Source organism: Rhinoderma darwinii, unplaced genomic scaffold, assembly GCF_050947455.1.
Source record: "Rhinoderma darwinii isolate aRhiDar2 unplaced genomic scaffold, aRhiDar2.hap1 Scaffold_94, whole genome shotgun sequence".
Taxonomy (NCBI): Eukaryota; Metazoa; Chordata; class Amphibia; order Anura; family Rhinodermatidae; genus Rhinoderma; species Rhinoderma darwinii.
The window spans coordinates 3,104,044-3,110,393 of record NW_027464514.1 but is presented as its reverse complement, the minus strand read 5'-3'; the positions used below and the strand labels follow the sequence as shown (position 1 = coordinate 3,110,393).

The 6,350-nt window shown below is 49.6% G+C and overlaps 1 long non-coding RNA gene across 1 annotated transcript; it reads left to right on the top strand.

Annotated features, from left to right (window-relative positions):
- The first annotated feature begins 3,284 nt into the window (after positions 1 to 3,284).
- LOC142733353 (uncharacterized) lies at positions 3,285 to 5,649 on the top strand. The gene is made up of 3 exons (XR_012880029.1): positions 3,285 to 3,355; positions 5,435 to 5,536; positions 5,607 to 5,649. It is a non-coding gene; the product is annotated as an uncharacterized LOC142733353 (long non-coding RNA).
- Positions 5,650 to 6,350: the final 701 nt, after the last annotated feature.

Below are 6,350 nucleotides of genomic sequence, written 5' to 3'. Positions count from 1 at the left end.
GGGTGGTTTGTGAGGTTGCGGGGGTCTCATCGGTCATACATTACTTGGATGATTTCCTGTGTGTTGGTCCAGGCGGGTCTTCGGTTTGTGCTACGTTGTTGAACACGATAGAGTGGGTGGCAAAGAGGTTCGGTGTGCCTTTGGCCCAGGACAAAACGGAGGGACCTAGCTCCTGTCTGGTCTTTTTAGGAATCACCATTGATTCTTTGAGGATGGAGTGTCGGCTCCCGGAAGATAAATTGGTAGCGTTACGGGCGGAGGTGGACCGGGCTAGACATTTGCGTAAGATCACGTTACGTGCTTTACAGTCATTATTGGGTAAGCTTAACTTTGCTTGCAGGATTATGCCCATGGGCCGGATTTTCAGCAGGCGGCTGTCGGGAGCGACGGCTGGGGTGACAGCCCCTCATCATTTCATTCGTCTGACACAGACGCTGAGGGCAGATTTGGCAGTTTGGTTTGAGTTTTTGCATCGTTATAATGGGAGGTCCTTGATCATGGCCCCGGTGGTTGACAGCGTGGATTGGGAGCTGTTTACAGATGCTGCGGGGGGCGTGGGATTTGGGGCTTACTGCAAGGGTCAGTGGTGCGCGGCGCGGTGGCCTGAGGAATGGGCGGAGTTGGGTTTGGTGAAGAACCTGGCATTCCTAGAGCTGTTTCCCATAGTAGTGGCGGTGGAAATTTGGAGTGAGAGGTTTCGGGACAGCAAGGTACGGTTCCATTGTGACAACTTGGGCGTGGTGGGGGCTATTAACAACGTGTCAGCGTCATCCCCCCCGGTCGTCCGGCTTTTGAGGCACCTTGTTTTACGTTGCTTGTCTTTGAACGCTTGGGTTGTGGCGGTTCATGTGCCAGGGATCAAAAATGACATCGCAGATTCTCTTTCTCGCTTGCAGTGGGAGCGGTTCAGGATGGTGGCTCCGGACGCGGAGGAGGACGGGATCGCTTGCCCGGAATGGTTGTGGGGGCTGGGTTACGAGCCGCAGGAGGTTTGATTCAGGCTTCGCTTGCGCAGGGTACTTGGGCTGCTTATGATTCGGCGTGGCGGGAGTGGGAGAGTTGGTTGGCAGTTCTGGAGGGTGTAGTGACGGATGAGGATCGGGTGGTGGCGTTGTTAGTTTTTCTGGGGCAAGTCTCTATCGCGGGCTGGTCAGTGTCCAAGGTGAATCGTTTTGTGGCAGCCCTGGCTTTTGGTTTTAAGGTCCGGGGGTACACGGATGTTACAAAAAGTTTTTTGGTTGGCCAGGCCCTGAGGGGGTACAGGAGAGGGAGGATGTTGCCGGATCGGCGGCGCCCTGTGTCGTTTATGTTGTTGGAACAGTTGTGGGGGGTGTTGTGTGACATTTGTTTTTCCAGCTACGAGGTGACCCTGTATAGGTTGGCATTCTCGTGGGCATTTTTTGGGGCCCTGAGGGTCGGGGAGCTGGTGGCTCCCAGCACAAGGAGACCTGGGGGGTTGAGAATGGAAGATGTGTTGGTAACGGATCGGAGTGTGGAATTCTGGATCCGGCGGTCTAAGACGGATCAAGGGGGTCGGGGTAAGAGAGTGGTGTTGGGGGTGGCCAAGGGGGTCAGGATGTGCCCGGTCGCCTGCTTTGCGGGGTTCAGAGAGGTCTCAACGGTGCGTAGGGGACAGTTGTTGTGTCATGAGGATGGGTCCTTTATGTCCCGGTATCAGTTTACGTGGGTTTTTCGTAGGTGTCTGCGGAAGTTGGGACTGGAGGAGGCGTTGTTTTCCCCCCATTCTTTTCGGATTGGGGCAGCGACGGAGGCGGTGGCATGGGGGTTGGGTGAGGAAGTGGTAAAGCAGATAGGTCGATGGGATTCCCGCCGCTTCCAGCTGTATGTGCGCCCTCAGTTTATATGATAGTCCAGTCGTAATCCCTCCTTCTCTACACTCCCTCCGGCTCCCCTCATCGTTTTTCTCTCCTCCTCCATGTTTCGCTTGCATCCTTACTCGTTTTGTTAATCAGTGGTTTTATTTTTCAGGACCCGCGGGCCGATTGGTGTGGATCGTCGGGCATTCCTACGTTCATTGGGGGGCGGAGCGGGCGGATGTTCGTCCAGACGGGCGGCAGTTGGGTTTTCGGCGGGAGGATGTAGTCGTGCGGTGGCTGGGGAGTAGGGGGATGCTGTGGAGTCGGGTGTTGCCGGACGTGCATCGGTTTGCGCTGATGGACAGGGCCCCGGATGTCTTGGTGTTACATGTCGGGGGTAACGATTTGGGTAGTCGTCCTTTTCGGGAATTGATCAGGGATATAAAATACGATCTACTCAGGTTATGGTCCGTTTTCCCGGCTATTAAGGTGGTGTGGTCAGAGATTGTCCCGCGGAAGGTTTGGCGGCATGCTAGATCGGTGCAGCGGTTGAATAAAGCCAGGGTTAAGGTTAATCGGGCAGTTTCGGGTTTCGTGGTGAGAAATGGGGGGGTCTTCGTGCGTCATTATGACTTCGAGGATGGCCAGGGTAATTATTGGCTAGGTGATGGTGTGCACCTGACGGCCGTGGGGATCGACCTGTGGACTCTGCGCCTGCAGGAAGGTATCGAAAGGGCCCTCTCGTTGGGTGGGGGCTCGCATACTTAAAGGTGTCTAAGTATGTTCGTGTGGCGGATTGGGGGTCCTTGGAGTTGGTGGTAAATTACTGTGGGGGGGGGGATTCATAGGGGGTATGGTCCCTCCCCAATTTATTATGGTTGGTAGTCTGCTCAATTTGGGCTCCTGCTGGGTGGTGTCCCGAGGAGTGGTCAATTAGGGCTCCCGCTGGGTGGTGTCCCGGGGAGTGGTCAATTTGGGCTCCCGCTGGGTGGTGTCCCGGGGAGTGGTTGCGGTTGAGGTCAGCCAACTGCAGGTATAACGGTGCCCCTGAGCCAGTAGGGTGACGGCTGGGAGTAAAATACTATGCAGGTGGGCTGTTTCGTGACAGACTTTTGTAGCTCCAAGGACTCCCCTTCCATTGTTATTATTATTTGTAAATTGTTGTTCTTGATGTTTGTTTGTAAATAAAATGGCTGCTGTGGCCAAATTTATCCAACCCAAGTGTCTGAGTCTTATTAGAGGGACAGGGGGTTTGGGAAAAGGTATGGCCATTAATGGGGAAGGTGAGTAGGTGAAGCCACTTCCCCCCCCGGTAGGAGTGTACGCACTCTACAGTCCCCTGATCATGTGTGCTTGTAGACAAGGAGAGACCCGGATCCTTAGAAATCAGTCTGTGATTTTTCTCTCTCAGCTCATGAAGGGTTTTGTACCTTTGTGGAATTCCTGACACAACTAGATTTCTGCTGGAGTTATGAGAAGTCGTGCAGGAAGGAGCGCAGGTTCAGTTATCCGGTCTGTGACCAGGTCGACGCTGGTTGGTATGTGCTTGTTTTACATCCTAAGGCTCCATGCACACGACCGTACATTTCATCCGTAATTACGGACCCATTCATTTCTATGGCCGACGGACACCTTCCCATATATTTACGGGACAATGTCCGTGCCGTAGAAACCTTCCATAAAACATAAGACATGTCCTATTTTTTTATTTTACGTACCGTGCTCCCATACTTTATAATGGACCACGGCCTGCAAATTTCAGACCGTGATTACGGGCACGGTCATGTACATGGGGCCCGAGACACTATTTTATAACTTTTGTTTCATTAGTAACATGTAATAAAAATGATCTCTAGAATCTCTTCATTTTCAACTAAAGGTCTGGATACTGGAATCTTAGGGTATGTTCACACGAGGTCATTACGTCCGTAATTGACGGACGTATTTCGGCCGCAAGTACCGGACCAAACACAGTGCAGGGAGCCGGGCTCCTAGCATCATACTTATGTACGACGCTAGGGGTCCCTGCCTCTCCGTGGAACTACTGTCCTGTACTGAAATCATGATTACAGTACGGGACAGTTGTCCGGCAGCGAGGCAGGGACTCCTAGCGTCGTACATAACTATGATGCTAGTAGCCCGGCTCCCTGCACTGTGTTCGGTCGGGGACTTGCGGCCGAAATACGTCCGTCAATTACGGACGTAATGACCTCGTGGGAACATACCCTTAAAGGGCAATACTACCCCAGTTCTACATGGATACAGTCAGCCTAAATATCTGTATCAGGGGTGTACACATGATTTTGTAAAGGAGGGGGGATTTTTACATGTTACGCGGAGCGCACAGACACTTGATAGACACAAGAAAATCCCAGTCACATGGTGCAGGATATATTTATCATATGACTCTATAATGATTGCCCCAAAGCCATAGGAAAACTGCATTTTGGCGAAAGACGCACTTTAGAAATATATAATCTCGCTATACAGCACACAAATAAATCAGTAAGAGCTAGAGTGCCCATGATGGTAGCGCCATCAATGCCAGATTAGTGCCACCTGTACAATTTAGTACCATGCAGAGTGCCACTCATACACAATAGGGTCTGCAGAATATAGCCGTATAATCTGTGGTGGTCTTGGGCAGTAATGGCTACATTCCGGGTGATCTACGGTGGTGACGTAACTGTGTCACTACCATTTTGTGTTACATTTTACCCATGCACAGTAAGACCAAGTTCACATGGAGTTTTTTGGCGCGGTTTTTGACGCAGAAACCGCTTCGGAAAACGCCTCCCATTGATTTTAATGGGAGAGCAGAAAAAAGCGCTCTCGGGAAAAAGAACCGTCATGCCCTTTCTTTAGGCGTTTCCATCTCTGACCTCCCACTGACATCATGGCGCTTAATGGCCGCGGCCGAAAAACGCAGCAAAAACTGCGGCAAGTGTTATGCTGGCACGTCAAAATCTGCCTCAAATTTTCAGAAGGAATTTTGAAGCAGATTTTTCCACCTGCAAAAAAAACTCTGTGTGAACAGGGCCTTCTAGGTAGAAATCTGTCAATCAGCGGCGAGTGGGCGGAGGTAGCAGCAGCTCGTAAATAATGGTGTCTTTTCTATAGCGGTGGTGAAGTTCTTAAAAACAGCTTCACTTTAGCAAATAAGTGACAGACAGCAGAAATCAGTGTGTCTGTCAGTACATTATGATGCCCTAAGTGAGCAGCATAATGTAGATGACAGGTTCCCTTTAAATGATAACATTCTGGCTGCTTTCAGCTGCCACTAGAGGGAGCACACGGTGTACAAATTTATAAAGCTCCTATTGAAGTCATTGGGAACTGTATGATTACAACTGCATCCAGCTCCCCCTGGTGGCAACTTCTGTAATCATTCAGGAGAGACTGAGACAGTGAAAGGTCTACATGGCAAGTTATTCTCCAGCCCTCTGGGCATCTTGTGGGCATTATTGCAGCCATTAGTACAGCGTTTATAGGGTCGCTAGAAGATGCTCAGTAGAGATGTTGGTGCAGATATCTTGGCATGTAAGAAATATGTATAACAAGTAATGACTCCAGCCGTTATTCCATGATTAATGTGATCTTGTTCCCCTGGGGCAAAGAACTTGGAAGGCGCTCAAGAAGTATTTTGGAGACAGGCAGACTTTGGTTACGTTATGGAGCGTTTGGCTGAAGCACAAGTCTTCTGTCATCCACGTGAGCAGGTCGGTCTGTCTTGTGCGTTGCTTCTTCTGACTGGTAATCAAGATTGTCTGACATGTCTCTTTATTACAGGGAGACTCTCTCTTGGCCTGTTCCCGCCACCTCCTGCACTGCCACCTTTATTTGGACTTACGAAATCCTAGACGATCACAAGACAGGTCTGTAGTGCTTCATATTGAACTATTGGTCCAGTTGACAATAATATTAAAAATAATATTTAAACACATTGAAGGGGATGTCTGTTTTAAAAAATATATATATATATATTTTTAATTACTTTATTAGGGAATTCTGAGTTATTGGTGTAGTCCCTCATTCAGGATCCTCGTCTATTAGCCAGAGCGTTAAGCGGCTTCAAAGAGCGTGCCTCACTGGAGGACCCAGCACAACAACGCATTACACGGACAGACCATTTATTTAATTGGGAACTGTGTAATGCTTCATTTCTCCTGTGGTGGCGCTGCAGGGAAATTGAACACTTTCCTCCAGGTTCCCTCTCGGATTACAGCTGATATCTGGGGGTGCTGCCACTGGACGCCCCGTAATCCGCTTATTCACTTTGGTCCCTTGGCGTTCTCCAAAGCAACCCCTTTCTAAATAGGGTTTCCAGTTTTCTATAAAAATCTCATTCACTGTATAATTAAAAGTTATGTAACCTAACAATGTGTTCAGTGCCTCAATTTCTTACCATTTTTAAGATCTGTGATTGCTGTCACTGAATGGCAAACAAAGATACATAGCCCGTTAATGGTTTATTCACACACGGCAGATTTTTTGCAAGCCCCATTCACATGAATGGGACATTTTAAGAAATTT